Consider the following 16,866-nt stretch of genomic DNA (forward strand, 5'->3'; position numbering starts at 1 on the left):
ATTTTTTTTTTAACTTTTAAGTAAGCCTTTATTCCCATGTTTTCTAAAATAAGCTAGTTCATCTGGTTGCTTTGGGAGGTGATTTAACCAAAGAGACCAAATCCCATATCCTCATCTGATTCCTCCAACTCGTCCTTGGCTTCGTCCTTGGCTTCGGCCTTGGCTGGGGCTGCAGTGGCAGCAGGAGCAGCGGTGGTGGCCGCGGCCACAGGGGACACAGTCGCAAATGCAGATGGATCAGCCAAGAAGGCCTGGACCTTCTCAGCAAGTGGAAGGTGTAGTCGGTCTCCACAGACAAAACCAGGACCCGCTTGTACCCATTGATGATAGAGTGTGCCACTGAGGCAACAGTCAGGTAACCAATTTGCAGACAAACGCTGACAACATTGTGGACACCCTCTAGGAAGCGAGTGTGCAGTCTGCTCTGTGACGTCAAGCACTTCCGGGTTATAGATGCTGCCATTGTCAAACACCTGCTGGATGATCAGCCCGAAGGAGAAGGAGGAGATGTTCAACATGTTCAGCAGTCTGGTCTCACTGGCTCCCACTTTGTCTCCAGTTTTGATCAGCTGCACATCGCTCAGAATTTCAATGGTGCCTCTGGAGATTTTAGTGGTGATGCCCAAAGCCTGGAAGAACGAGGTCTTCTCAGGTCCAAGACCAGTGTTCTGAGCTGGCACAGTGACCTCACTCGGGGCGATTACCAGCTTGAGCAGCAGCCGGTACCTTATCAGCCAGCAGCATGTCCCTGATGTCGGTGAGGTCCTCCTTGGTGAACACAAAGCCCGCATTCCCCGTATGTGGGACAACAGTTTCTCCAGAGCTGGGTTGTTCTCCCGTGGCCCCTTATGGCCTTGTGCATCAGGGTGTTCTTGCCCATCAGCACCACGGCCTTCCCGCGGAGGGACATGCGGATCTGCTGCATCTGCTTGGAGTCCACATTGTCTGCTCCCACAATGAAGCATTTTGGGTAATCATCCAAACGTTGGATGATCTAAAGGAAGTAGTTAGACTTCCAGGTCGCCCTGTCTTCCCTGGGCATCACGGCGGTGCATCAGGGATTGCCACGCAGGGTTTAAAGACGATGTCACTCCACTGAGGATGCCTGGCAAGAGCAGGAATTTTTAATACTGTAAATTTTTTGAGCCTTGGTATAAAATGTTAATGGAAATCCTTTTGTGGTGACTTATATACTGTATGATTTATATGTTAGCAAAGTTGGGAAAGATAATAACTTTTATTCCTACTTTTTAGGTGGTAAGACTACAGCACAGTAGTTAAATAACCACAGGCACTTGCATTCAACTTCCATGACAAGTCAGGATCTGAAAGTATAGCGAGCCATCACCCCTGGTACTTTGGCACTGTTTCACTTATCATCAGTTGCCTTTCACAACATCTGTGAAAGGCAAGTATTGTTTGGCCTAAAGTAATAAACCCACTTTTGCATAGTTTATTTACTTCTCATAAAAAATAGAATGCATTAACTTAAAATGTTTCTCCTAACATCTTTAGCTAACGTTCTTGTCATGACAGGATGCTCTGTGCGTAAGCTAGAAAAGCAATGTTCTCACAGACTGGACAGATTCATGAATGAGTTAGTCAGTTAAAAATCTGATGCTACAATATCCAAGGTGTGTTCAAAATTGTTTTCGTATTCAAACTGCATGAATTCATAAAGCATTCTAAAATAGGACATAGAAAGCAAGTGGATTTTCAAAATATATTCCACAAATAGTAATGCCGCAAGGTCCATCCACTTGGATTAAACAAAACTTACCACTAATTAACTAGACTTAAGCAAGACCTGGTGTTAGGCAATGTGACCTTTTAAAGTCACATGTCATGTGGATTATATTTTGTTTCTAATGCACATACCATTGGTCACAGTAAGCTGCCAGGATTTGACACTATAAATTTATTTGATTAAGTGTGTCAAAATAACAAGTTTATTAATTTCTAAGCACAGTCTTCAGTATGTTATACTGTAGTGATTTTGACTTTCCTAAAGCATTGACTACTTCCAGTTTATGATGCTATGGTTTTGTGAACATAGAATGATATAGATATCAAGAGGCCCCATTCAAACAGCTCACACTTTTGCCAAAACTCAGCACTGTTAAACAGTATGTTTAGGATTTGAAAAAGCTGTGATTGCTTTCAGGGATTCAGACCTACCATCATCAAAGAATAAATTCTTTTATCATTTACTGTGGATTTATCACTTAGAAATGCCTCAGCTAGTTTTAGTATAATGGCAAATCCCAGGCCTTTTCATTTCTCATGATCTCCAGTTTATGGCATCTTAACCTAGGATATTTGCTTCTTTAACCAAACCTCCAATTGTTTATCCCTCATTTTTTTTTAACCTTGGTGACCTCAGCCTGGTATTCAAACTCTCCTGCTCCTAACTCAGTGGCTCCTCCCTTCTGAATTACCCTCTTTACTCTTCAGACTCTTACTACAGAATCTCCTATCCTTCAGAAAAACCCACTTTCTGCTGCTTTTTTTCACACTGTAATTTTTATCATGGAGTTGGCCTTATCTTTTACATGTCATAATTCACTGAAATTTAGATTTTTGCATCCATCACACCTTTCCAACACTGTTCTCACTAATGTGATGAGAAGCCTCTCTTCTGCACCACTCATTCATTTTTATCCCACTTTTCTCTCTCTCAGCCATTGTGGTCTCTGTTGTTTTCAGACCTTATCCAATCAAGTCAGAAGGTATTCTTTGAGATTCTCATTCTCTCTCTCCCTCTCTCTCTCTGTAAAACAGACACACACACAGAGTGAGAGAAGAGAAGAGAAGAGAGAGAGAGAGAGAGAGAGAGAGAGGAGCGAGAGTAACAGACAAAAAGACACCATGTATACTGAATGACAGATCCATGCTAACTGAATTGTCATCTGCTTTTCTCAATAAAAGTACCTCACACACACCTGTAATCCCTCAGTGACTCAAGATGAACCACATATTTCATTAATTTCTATTTCTGAAGGGTTAGATTTAAAGGACCCAGCAAGTAACTGTCTTCTTGATCTCTTAAAAACATGCAGGTTTATATAGAAATTCTTTTAGAACAACTCCCAACTTTCCTTCACCACAGCTTACGTGTCTGGGTGTGTGGGATATGGTTTACAAAGCTTATATCAAATCTAGCCATCACAATAAACTGAAAACATCCCTGATATTTCTCTCCCTATATAAAGATACAGTGATAGATTAAAGAGAAGTTGAGGAATTAGAGAAACAAATAAGATAGGAATCCATCCAGGCCATCTAGTTAAAGAATTGTTCAGTTCACAACATTATGTCTAGAGGTAGTATGTTCAGCTTCATTTGAGTCACAGATGGCAGCAAACTGGCCAGGGAAATAATAGTACAAATGATACTAATCTCTAACAAGTGCTGAGTGATAACCCCTGTTCTAAGTGCTCTGTAGGCATTGACTCACTTAACTCTTGCAATGACTTCATGGCATAGGTTCTACAGTCACTCCCACTTCATTGAGGTGGGAAACGAGATCTACAGCGTGTAAGCTTCTATTTCATTTTTAAGTGTCTTAAAGAAAGTAAACTCCAAGCATTTTGATTTTAAAAGCCACGTCTCTATTTGCTATGCTATATTCTTTCCTTTATAAATGCTTTATTGTGGTTTTTTTTTTATACACAGCTGTTATTATTTAAGAATATTATATGAACTAGGGTAATCATGTAAGTAACAAAATACAATCTATAAACATGACTGTAAACACAAATTTTTGGATATTTTTCCATTGTGTTGTCTGTGTAGTAAAATGGTATTGTTTCTAATCCCCCAGTTCTCATGATAGTCTTTCTTTTTTTTTTATTTTTATTTTTCTTATCAGTTACATTTTATTAACTCTGTATCCCAGCGTGTTGTGTTTTTAGAATAATGAACTCCTGTGGAATGTGCACACTCTCCTTTGCCATTCCACCTGCCTTTATCCCAGTAATTATTAGGCCCATTGCTACTTTTTTTTTCCTTCTGCTTTCTTTTGGATTTTTGCTTCATAGCAATCTTTTCTTCATTAACTCCAAACATAAATCCTACCACATTCTGATTTATCCCATATTCAACTTTTACTGGTGATTCTAATAAGCCACATCACCATAACACAATAGCTAAAACAAAGGAATGACTTGTGATCATTACCACTCTTTCCTCACTATCTTCTAGATCCAGAGTGACCAATTTATTGAACTTAACATAACTTGAGGAGCATGATTATAAGGAAGATAGATTGAGGCAAAACTCTGAACTTTCCTGGGCAGAGCAGGTAATCTGTTCTACCAATTTTTACCTCGCCTGAATGGCGACACTTTCACTGAAATGCTTGGAGGATCCCCAGTAGCAAGAAAACTGTGGCTTCCCACAGAAGCACTGTCTACAGGAGAGAAATTCCATTGGGTCCTTTAAATAACAGCATGCCCAAGCAAGAAATCTTGCCAACATTCTAAAACAAGAAACTGAGGAATGAAAGAATAAGATTTAAGGTTCTAATTCTATCATAACCAATGGAAAGCAGACAAAGCTGAATAAAACTGGACTTAAAGTATTTAGCCATATTTCTTTAAATCAGCAGGATTTAAGGAACAGAGACCTTACTTCTTAGATCTTTTCAATAAAACCCACAGTTTAATCTTATTAAAAACTCTGATCTTGCTAAATAAACATTATCTAATGAACAAAGGATTTCAATGAAAATCCTTTCATATCTTGTTATTCTCAAATATAAATTAAAGCTTTTAACTTGTCTTCATAATGCAACCTTAAACTAAACCCTATAACCTTTCTCTACAAGGATTGAATACTGTGATTTCTGGAATGTACAGATATTTTTTTTCCAAGGGAGGAAGAGGGGGACTAAGAGAAAGGGCTGGTACAGTAGGAGGAGAAGGGAAGGAGGGGAAGAAGAAAGAAGTGAAGGTGAGGGAAATGAGAAATCTTAAAGTCCATAAACACACTGAATTGTGAAGACATGGCTTTCATCCACTCATCTGTTCCTAGCATGCATTTTAGCAATGACTAAGCTAGCAGCAGTATTCGATGCACCTCAGGTTTACAAGTGATACCCTTGACATCTGGAACACAACTCCTTCACAGGTTCACAAAGTGAAGACTGATTGACAGCAGTAGCTTCAAGTCATTGGTTTAAAAGAATACTAATATGAACACTGTGAGTACTTCTGGAAAGCATAATGAGTTGCACCATCTTGAGAGATGAGAGGTGAGCCAAATTCTTCGCTATACTAAATTCTAGCATGAAGGTTTTAGTTTCTTCTCTTGTTTTACTGTTTTATGCCTGTGTATCACCACGTGTAAAGAGCAAACGACAAATAGCACAAGCTCAGAGTGAAGAAAAAAACTATTTGTGATGGTCCTTTTGTTCTTCTCCCACTTCAGACCTGGAAATAAACTATTCTCCCTCCTAGAAGCCAGAATTTGTTGCCTTGATTTGAATTGGGATGAAAAGGTGTCATAAGATGCATTCCCAGCTTCCAACTACAGATACTTGATTCTTTGAAGAAAAATCTTTGTGGGTTTAAAGGGAATAGCAAGCACTGGATTCCAGGGCCTGCTGTGATTTTGAGAATGGAGTCCTCCCTCCTCTGTGTGCCTCTAGTGCTGGGAAGGCCACTTTGAAGGCACTTCACCTTATAGGATCTGACAGAGAAGTCCAAAAAGTCCAGAGAGAGGTAGCTCTCCTGCAGTCGTTAAATGCCTCACATCTCCTCTGGACAAATAGAAACAGAGCTGACTCTTCTAAGAGTTTAGTTCTCAGAAAGTCATGAGGGCCAATGAGCAAGAGCAACCTGAAAATCCAGAAAGGGCCACATGTTTCTGGTCCACTATCAAGCACTGAGGCACTCCCAACAATTCTTCTTGTAGCTATCCCCCATCACCGGCTACAACATCATTTTCTCCCAGGCAGAAATCTTTCATTCCATTTATTATCTGAGTGTTAAGATTTCATTTTTAAAGATTCAGAATTTAGGGAGAAAGCGACTCCAAAATCCTCCACATGTAATGATCAACCAGTTAAAGACAGGACAGACTGGAAGCCAAACACCAGTAAAAGGACTCCTGGAGGGTAAGAGGAGGAAGAGAACCCACCTGAGTCTCAGAAAGATCGCAAGTGTTTGGTGATGGGAGAATGAGAAAATATGATGAACTATCTTTAAAAATATACTGTCATGGAGAAGAAGGGAAAGCAGCATTCAGTCTCACTGCTTAAAAATGATACTTGTAATATTTTGCTTAATGAGCTACTTTGCATGTGTGCCTAATCTAACATGCTGTGAAATCATTGTCACGAATGCCTTGAAATTTGTGTTACATTAACATGTCTTTGCAATTTGCTTGATTACGGTAATAAATACATTCTCCTCATGCCCTGAGTCTGAACTGTGAAGTGCCTGCTAAAAATACAGTAATTTATGTTCTGCGCTGACCTGTTTTGCCCTTTGCACAGTGTTGAAAACACTCTCCTCATTGTAAAAAGGGGCTTTCTCCACTGACCTTACCGGTGACCTAGTGGCCTGAGTAACTTCTTTCTGTAAGGAGCAGTAGTAGGCACAGTAGGATATTTAGAAACAACTCTGACCTCTGCCAACTAACTTCCAGTAAATATAACCAAGGCCAAGTGTGGTAACCAAGAATATGTACAGATATTGCCAAATGCCCTGGTGAAAGGAAAGTTATTGGGAAATCACTGCAGTAGAAAGATTATTCAGTCTATAACCTAGCATTACTGCTTCTATGGCACAGCGGTCCTTAAGCATTCATTTTATATCCCTTCCTTCTGAAGCTCAAGGGTCATGATGGAGGAGGGGACAGAAAGACTTTCAGAACAAGAGACCATGGACAACTAAAGCAAAACCGTATTTGCTAGACATTAAAGATTTGCTGTACACATGAACCCATGGCAGTTATGACTGCCTGCGTGAAACTTGTGCAAGGTCAAGCCAGACAAGATTCAAATATGGAAGGGAGTGGGATCATCTGACCCTCGGGGAAGGAATTATTGACAAATGATGGCTGCTAGGGGAGTGAGAGTCAGTTTTCATAAGAGTTAGCTTCTGAGAGGCTGTGCAGGCTCCAGCCGATGGTCTTATACCATCCCTGTACAAACAGCACCAATTAGAGTCAGTGGGTTTAAATTAAACAAACAAACAAAAAACATGCATTTGGAAGGGATTCGTGTTATACACTATTACTCTACTATATCAATATAACATTTACACAGAATACTGTCTATGTACTTATTAGTTATTGATTATTTAGGAATACTTGGTCATGAGACCATTATTCAGGTTTCTATAGCTATATTACAAGAGTGATGAAGTTGATTTGCTTTTTATGAAGCACATGTCTATTGCACTTACAAGCTTGCTTCAGCTGTGGTTATCTGTACAAGACTGGGCCTGCCAACATTTTATTATGGATGTGGGAGGAACCCATGGGACCCCACACCATCTTGGATAATTATTGGCAGTCAACTAAACACAGTGAGCCCCCCCGACACACACACACAAAGATGTGACAGTAGACGGGGGTCTGTTAGGTAGAACAATTTCTGCCAGAGGATGTGGAGATGAGAGGCAGACAGGGATGTAAAAATGGCTAAAATTCATTAGATAAATGAAATTGTCAAAGGAAAAAAAAATCAAAGCACAGGAATTTTTAAATGTACAAAGTCTGTGACATTTGATGAGATTGTGATCTCATAGCATCATTATAGCGTGGGAAAACAAAACCGTTGATTGTTAGGATTAGTGTATCAGTACGCTCCCTGTCGGTTGGACCCCAATCTATACTGTCAAAGCACTAAAGGCAGAAGAGCATTTGAAGAGGTAGAGTAACCTCGCTGCTCTCCGCTGAGCATCTTCTCTCAGGGATTTCCGTGCACAGCTTGACCACAATCAGCATTAGGGAAACACTGGACACGGGTGTGATGTTTTATGGGGAAGAGCTAAATCCCCCTCAAATGCACCCATCACCCGGTAATTACCCAAGCCACAAGTGAGATGTTAAAACGCTGCCAACTAATGATGTGATCTAGGGTGGAAATTCCCGTGGTTCTCAAACAGCACAATCATCAATCGTTTTATAAATATGTAGTTTCCACCGGACTCCAGACTGAGTGGGGAGAAGGCTCAGCTGTGAGAAAACCTTCAGTGCTGCCCGGCTGTACCCACAAGCTTGTCCCTAAGCAGCACTTTTGCTAATAACCAGTCCCTAATCTTTTCTTTCTTTCAAATGCTGTTATGTTAATTAATGGCAGAAAAAGTGCTGGGGGAGGGCATGCACAACTGGAAAAAAAATGATGGGTTCAGCCAAGATCACACCATCCAGCTTTTTGAGTCATTACAGGTAAGTTTCCATGTTGATAATGACAATTTTGTGGTTTTGAAAGTGATACACTAACTGAATTTTCTACTTTATCATCTCTCAGAGAACTATACCATAGTTTCTATTCCAAAGGCTGTAATTTTCATTTACACACCCGAGCATATGCGACTGACTTTAGATCTCAGATACTTACACAATTTTCTAAATATTATGTGTTGAGGGATTTTCCGTCCATTTTAAAAAGGTGTTACATGTTGCTTTTTCTTTTTTTCCCCATTCACCACCCAGGCCTATTGAGTTCAACAAATGTGTAGATTTATAAAATCGTTCTCACAATCAGGATGTAAAAGTCATCATTTTTGACACCTTCTAGGCTTCTTACATATTAATACCTCACCATAGTCATACCTCTAAATTCAGGAATTGGCTCACTGACTGTAAAGTTTTCCATTTTACAAAATGGCACTCAGTTGCAATCATACAGCATATACCATTTATACACTTTTTATTTCTTTTAGAATCAGCAAATTTACAACATATATCAATTTTATATTCTTTTACTTTGGGGAACACTAGCTACATACATGGAAATAACACCTTTTGTTTATCCATACTTCTAATGAAGTACACTCAGTTTCTTTCTAATGCTCAGGTAATGAATCCTTTACTAACATTCACTTCCAGGTTTTTGTTAGAAAACAAATCTCTATTGCTACAGTATAAATTCCATGGGCTAGGATTGTTAAGACAAAGTTAAGTATCTTTGTAACTTTAAATTTTTAAGTTACCAAATTAATGTCACACTCTGTCTTGATACGATTTTTTTTTTATTCATACTACCCATAAGTGAAATCCAGCTACTGTTTGTCTTTCCACATCAATACTTGGTGGTATAGTCTGTGTTCTGTTAGTTTTTTTTTCCTTTTTAATTATTATCATTTATTACAATTTATTCAATTTGTATCCTGGCTGTGTCCCCTTTTCCTCTCCTCCCAATCTGACACTCCCTTCCTCTTCTCCCCTTAGCATCCACCCATAGTCCACTGAGAATATAAGATAGATTGGGCTAGCCTGGAATTCATTATGCCACCCAGGTTGCTCTCAAACTCACTGTCTTTCTTGCACAGGCCCCTTATACTGTGATTGCAGGTCTTTGTCACCACACTCAGCTTAGTCTGACAACAATATCAAAAAACACTACAATGATGATGACTCCATTCAAATTAATCTCTGTCCACTACTGCTGGTAACATTCTCAAGACACAGCACTCTTTTATTTTCCATTCACCGGTTGGTCAAATATTTGGCAAGAATTACTACACTGAGGGCAAAAAGAAGGAGGACATATTTGCCCTCTGCCCTTATAAGCTGTATATATGTGTGTGCATATATAAATGATAATAGATTGTGTGAATTATTCATTCAAAGGATGGATATAGAATATATCACCTGAAAATATTCTTCTCTCTGTATGTGTATGTGGAAGTTAGAGGTCAACATCCCTTATCTTCCCTCCACTATCACTTTTCACCATATATTTCGCAGTTGAGTTCCTCACACACACACTGAACAAGGAGCTCAGTGAATAGATATTCAGGGTGGATAGTGAGCTGAGAGGATTCTCCTCTCTCTACCTCCCTATAGCTAGATTTATAGACCCAAACAACCATAACTAACTATTAGGCTTTTAATGGATGTTGGAAATTCAAATTCAGATCCCTGTGCTTGCATGACCTTTGCTAACTGAATTAGCTCCTCCTGCTCACTGGAAATATTTTTAACAGAACTTGGTCATGTTTTGGTCAAATACTGCTGTGAGGAATGGCATCATATCTCCTCTGTATCCTTGCCCTAGTCTCTTGCCCAGATTCCCTCTGCCTTAAGGCTTTAATGAGAGTCCCCATTCTCTGTCTTGTGAATAGATGGTTCCTTGACTTTCCTTGCAACTTTCAGGCAAGAGAAAAGAATATATGGAAAATTAGTCATGTCCTCATCTCAGAATCCTAGTTTCACCTCCCAGGTCTACCCTGGGTTATGTCTTAGTATTCTATATCTGTAAAGAGATACCATGATCATGTCATCTCTTACAAAGGAAAGCATTTCAATGGCCCTTGCTAAAAATTTCTGAGGTTTAGTCTATTGTTACCCTGCTGGCATGTGGACAGAAGTTCTTCTTAGCTGAGAGTTCTACATAGGATCAGCAGGTAGCAGGAAGAGAGTTCAAGCTACTGGGCCTGGCTTGTATTCTTGAAAGCTCAAAGCACACCCCTAGTGACACACTTCTTTCAACAAAACCACACCTACTCCAATAAAGCAACACCTCCTAATCCCTCTCAAATAGTACCTCCCTGATGACTAACTATTTAAACATATGAGCCTATGGGGGCCATTCTTATTCAAACTGCTACAGGTCATTCAAAAGGAAGAACTGACATTAATATTCTATAAGTGATTTCCTAAGGCCAGACTCCTTCTATCCCATACACACCTGTAATACTGTCTCCTCTGGCAAAATATAGTCCATTATCTGGAAGTCCTACAGAATTTTGTAGGGAGGCAGGACTCCAAGAGAAGGGAGGAGCACCAACTCATTCACAAAATTGTTGACCCAAAATTTGCTCTGAGTACAAGATTACAGTGATTCAGATAAAGCAGAGATTTGAGGAAACAGTCAAATTATGACTGGAGCAACTTGAGACCCAGCCCCTGGGAGAGAGCCAACCCCTGACACTATTAATGATACTCTGCTATGCTTTCAGACAGGGGCCTTGCATTACTGTCTTCTGAGTGGCTTCATCCAGCAGCTGATGGAAACAGATGCAAAGACCCACAGCAAAACAATAGGTGGAGCTCGGAGCTCAGGAAGTCTTCTGGAAGAGTTACAGGAAAATTGAGGGTGCTGGAGGGGTAAACAAAACCACAAAAAGAGATATAAAGTAAATTAACTTAGTCCCATTGGGACTAACAGAGACTGGACCACCAACCAAAGACCATGCATGGGATGGACCTAGAGCCCTACACATATGTAGGAGATGTTTAGCTTGATCATCATCTGGGTCCCCTGTTGGTACAATGTTCTTTTGGAATGTATACACTTTACCCTTGTTCATTCAAATGCTGATTTCTCTCCCCCACTCTCTGGTTTCAATCCAGACATTGCATTGTGATTCTTATTCTAAGCATCACCTGTCTCAACTTTGTGTAAACATGCCAAAATAAAGCAACTAGCCACAATGATGAGCAATAGAAGGGAATCAGGAAGAGAGGGGAGGAGCCAGAGGACAGGAAAAAAGTGAGAAGGGAAAAGGACAAGAGACAGAGCTGGGAGGAACAGAGGCAGGAGCAGAGATCTTGGAACGACATGGAAAGATGGACTGGACCTAATATATCACTCAAAGTAAATATAATGTGGGAAATCTAAATATTAGGAAACTATGAGGGCTTGGAGATTTAAGAGGGAGTAATTATTGCCCAGAATTGTGTTCTACGTTAATTAAATAAACACAGTCTCTGTGTGGTGATTTGGTTATACAACTGCTTAGGATTAACATCAAGCTTTACCAGAAGATATATCAATAGTAAATATTAATAGTCACCTACAACAATCCCCTAAAAATTTGAGCAGGAACTGTCTCTGTGTCTGTTGCCTGCCTTTGGATCCCTTTCCCCTACCTGGACTACCTTGTCTGACCTAAATGGGAGAGGATGGCTTAGTCCTGCTGCAACTTGATTTGCCAGGGCAGCTTGTTACCTATGAGGGGTTTCCCTTTCTTTAAAAAGGTGAGGGGGAGGAGGTATGAGGGTGGGAATGGGAGTAGAGATTAGAGAGGGCTGTGATTAGGATGTAAAATGAATAAATTAATTAATGGATAAATTTTAAAAATCTGTAGGGAACTGAAAAGCTCACACTTACACAAAAGGCTGAGTCATTCTTGGGAGTTCCACAAGTAACTCAGAATGCAAGTTAACAATCTTCTTCAGAAATGAAACTGTCTGGACATAATCAGTTCACCCTAATTGAATGCATTCAGTTTTATTACATAACTGATGGTCTTAAAACCCAAACCAATTAGTTTGTCAAAGAGAGGTTAAATTCTTGACTGGTTTATTCAAGCTAAATTTAGGCCGGATTTACAACACAGCGTGCCTTATCCCAGCCACTGAACGTGTAATCTCTTTAGCAAGAGAAATCACTACAGAAAAGAAAAGAAAAAAAAAGATATTCTGTGAAGATGCTGGTCTTGAAAACCATGACAGTAACCCTAGATTACATGTCATCATGTGACCTATCCTTTGCTGTCCAGCTACCTAACCGTGAGGTCTCCGAAAGCTTTTGTCTGATGTCTCTGGTGATACTGAGTGTGACGCTATTAAAGTAGAACCAGGGGAAAACCAGCATATTTGCCCTCTATCCTAGAATCCCTGTAGTTCACTATGCATCAGCCATTCACATCTTCCAGGAACTCCTACAGTTCAGGTGAGGGTGAACCATAGGAGTCTGCCATTGATTTCTGAGTATATTTCTCTAGTCCACCATGCCACTTTAAATCATCCTCATTAGAAATACCATGTTTACAAGTGCATTTTAAGGGCTTTTAAATGCAATTCTGGTAGGCTAAGATGGTTTTTCTCCTATGACTGAACAGCTAGAGAAATAAGTTTACCAGCTTTTAGCCCCTACTTGCCATACACTCGGCTCCATGTCCAGTGAGATGAAATATCAAAAGTGAGACATAGTCACGGAAACAGAACCTGTGATTTTAATGCCTGGGATAGTGGTAAACAACAATGAAAGGGAAATTTTTAGAGATTAATTATTTCATCAACTCTATTTAAATGTGTGAGGATTTTTATAGATAAGGGATCAGCAAGCTGTTTGTGGGGAAACAGATAATATCTCGGGCTTTATAGATTTAATGAAATCTATATAAAACTATAATTCTACATGAGCACTTATAAATTTCAGATTTTGTATCAGGTATATCTTATCTCAATATAATTTTCAGAGCTAATTTGTATACATTTTATCTTACAGAGCCTTAATAAATAACAGGAAATTCAGGATAGTCAACATGGCTCAGCAGGCATAGTTTCACAGAACCCAAATGGTGAAGGAAAGAACCAACTCCAGAACGTTGTCCTCTGACAACCATATATTGTTGTATGTATTGTGGTGTTCACATTCCAGTGTAAGTATATGTGTTTGTGTTTGTGTGTGTGTGTGTGTGTGTGGTGGGAAGAAACAAATAACATATAGAATTAAAATTATCACAGTTTCTCTGGGATACAAAATTAAAAAGAATCTTTTGCATGTGTTTGGTGAGGGTAACAATTGAGGTTTTCTGGAATTTGTAGTAGTAATAAAAAAAATGAAAACCAATAGCCCTCTGCCCTTACAGAACAAAACTTTGAGAAAGATAAATCTCAACAATGACACATAACATGTACTTAGATTATTGTGTATATAGGACTCAAACACATTCACAGAAAGTGCTGTAAAGACGGATGTGGAGGGGGGAGAGATAAAGGAACAGTTCTTAGCATGTAATGCTCTTCTGGTAGACTCAGTTTTGGTTTATATGTCAGCTTTTAAACACATGTATATAACTCCAGCTCCACAGAATCCAGGCCTGTTTCTAGACTCTGAGTCCATCTACTCTCACAACTGCACTCACGCACACACACAGGACAGATATACACATATTTAAGCATTATTTAAAAAGTATAAATAAATATTTTTAAAGTGAGAGATAAGTATATGGAGAACTTAAGTAAACAATAGGGAAGCCTATTCTACTAATCTGCATTTCTCCTTTTGCAATCTTAATAAGGACACCAGATTTTAAAGATATTTAAATGATTAAAACACTTGTGTGTTTCTAGTTTTTATTGGTAATATCATCATCATCATCATCATCATCATCATCATCACCATCATCATCATTATTATTATTATTACAATTTATTCACTTTGTATCACAATTGTAGCCCCCTCTCTTGTCAACTCCCAGTCCCGCCTCCTTCCCCCTTTTACCCCTATGATCCTCCCAGAGTCTACTGATAGGAGAGGTCCTCCTCCCCTTCCATCTGACCCTAGCCTATCAGGTCTCATCAGGACTGTCTGCATTGTCTTCCTCTGTGGCCTAGTAAGGCCGCTCCCCCGAGGAGGTGATCAAAGAGCTGAGTTCATATCAGAGACAGCTCCTATTTCCCTTACTAGAGAACCCACTTGGAGACTGAGCTGCCTATGTGCTGTATCTGTGCAGGAGTTTTAGGTCCTCTCCAGGCATGATCATTGGTTGGAGTGTCAGCCTCTACAGAGCCCTCTGGGCCCAAGTATTTTGGCTCTCTTGGTCTCCTTCTGGGACTCCTGTCCTTTCCAGGTATTTCTATCTTCCCTTTCTTCCACAAGATTTTCTGCATTCTGTAACTATTTTCATTTTGTAGATTTTTGCATTGTTTCAATTATTTACACCTAGATTGGAAAGGGCTTAGTGGAAAAGCATTATTTTCTTGTTTTGTTACATCTTACTTGTATATTATCTTTTTTATTTGTTTTATTATGTCACGATTAATTTTCCTTCTGGCAACTAAGATCTTTAGTATTTGATAGCTCTAGTTAATGGATAAATTTCTTCAAGCAATGTTAAGAATTAAAATGAAAATAAACACAAAAATAAAAATCTTTTTTAAAACATAGATTTTTACTTGTTTTTCAAATTGCATGATGATTGTTAAGATATGTTCATGAATTGGTGAGATGGCTCATAATGGAAAGGCACTAGCCAGTAAGCCCAGTGACCTGAATTTAAACATTGGGAATTTAGACATAGTGGAAGAAAATAACTGATTACCACAACTTGTTCTCTGATGTCCACAAACATATTTTAGCATGCCAATCCAACATGCACATACTCGCTACACACACACACACACACACACACACAGCAAAATACAAAACAAAGCTATGTTAAACTATACTTTTTTTCAGGAGCAATAACTAAAAAATTACCATCGCTGTAATAGTCTACTATATTTATTTATAATAAAAGACAGTAGTTTCCAAATTAATGTTAGGGCTCACCCCAAATAAGCATAAAAATTTAAAATAACATCTGTAAATAAACTGACATCTTTTTCCATCACTCCTCATTTTTTTTTTTTTTTTTTTTTTGCCTCATTTGAGATACTTCATTTTCTATTAAGGGTCACCTCTGACCCAAAGGGTGACTTGTTGCAAATAAGAACAAAAGGCCTGTGTATACCAGGAATCATGTCATAGAGAGGCAAGCACAAACAGGGACAGCAACTCTGGTTGAACTCATTGGGAAAATGTTCATTCATTACTTGTATTTTCAATCCTAACCCCTTACATTTTTATTATTATTAATTTTTTATTTTATATTAATTACAGTTTATTCACTTTGTATCCCAACTGTAGCTCCCTCCCACATTCCCTCCCAACCCCACCCTCCCTTCCTCATCTCCTCCCATGCCCCTCTCCACTGAGAAGGGAGGTCCTCCTCCCCTTCCATCTGACCCTAGCCTATCAGGTTTCATCAGGACTGGCTGCATTGTCCTCCTCTGTGGCCTAGCAAGGCTGCTCCCCCTCAGGGGGAGGTGATCAAAGAGCTAGCCACTGAGTTCATATCAGAGACAGTCCTTGTTCCCAGGGATACTGAGCTGCCATGGGCTACATCTGAGCAGGGGTTCTAGGTTATCTCCATGAATGATCCTTGGTTGGAGTATCAGTCTCAGAAAAGACCCCTGTGCCCATATATTTTGGGACTGTTGCTCTCCTTGTGGAGCTCCTGTCCCCTCCAGGTCTTACTATCTCCCGCTTCTTTCATAAGATTTCCTGAACTCTGCCCAAAGTTTAATTATGAGTCTCAGCATCTGTTTTGATACACTGAAAGACTCTACCCAGCAGTGTATCAAAGCAGATGCTGGGACCCATCACCTTTTGAGGCACCCATCTCCCATCATTTTATTCTTTTGTTTACTGCCTCACTGACATCAAACATGCTCAAATTTCCCCAAACTTAACACATCTTTTTTCTCGTCCCAGCAACTCCTGAATCATTGTCTCCCTCTTTTTCCCACCTATCTTCTCATGCTTGCTAAACCTTCTAAATTGAAGGCTTTATTTAATCTCACGAGTTTTCTGCACTTACTCCTCAATTCATTCTTGCCTGACTTACATAGCCCTATGGTCTTATGGAAATTGCTTCTATCAAGATCATCAATAAATTCTATGTGACTACATCCAATGATCTTTTTCATAAGGTTTATTTTGTTTCCTAGGCTGCAGCATTTGGCACGGTATCATTCCATCCTTTAAAATATCTTTGTATCATAAATAAAGAGACATTGCAACAGCCCTATATTCTCCTTACATGTCTATCTATTCCTCGATGTGCACTTTAAAGTCCCGTTATCTGTTATCTAGACATTCTTCCTCCAGTGTTGTAAAAGGCATCTCTTCTC

General features: G+C 39.4%; 1 protein-coding gene and 1 pseudogene across 1 annotated transcript in view; both read right to left on the bottom strand.

Annotated features, from left to right (window-relative positions):
• Pkhd1 (PKHD1 ciliary IPT domain containing fibrocystin/polyductin) overlaps window positions 1-16,866 on the bottom strand; it is a gene marked incomplete at its 5' end in the record, with an annotated part of 436,563 nt that overhangs the window by 64,968 nt on the left and 354,729 nt on the right. The gene's annotated exons all lie outside the window — the stretch shown is intronic.
• LOC129675676 (60S acidic ribosomal protein P0-like) lies at window positions 40-1,104 on the bottom strand (annotated as a pseudogene).

The sequence above is a fragment of the Psammomys obesus genome, unplaced genomic scaffold (assembly GCF_907164565.1).
Source record: "Psammomys obesus unplaced genomic scaffold, mPsaObe1.curated_primary_1811, whole genome shotgun sequence".
NCBI lineage: Eukaryota > Metazoa > Chordata > Mammalia > Rodentia > Muridae > Psammomys > Psammomys obesus.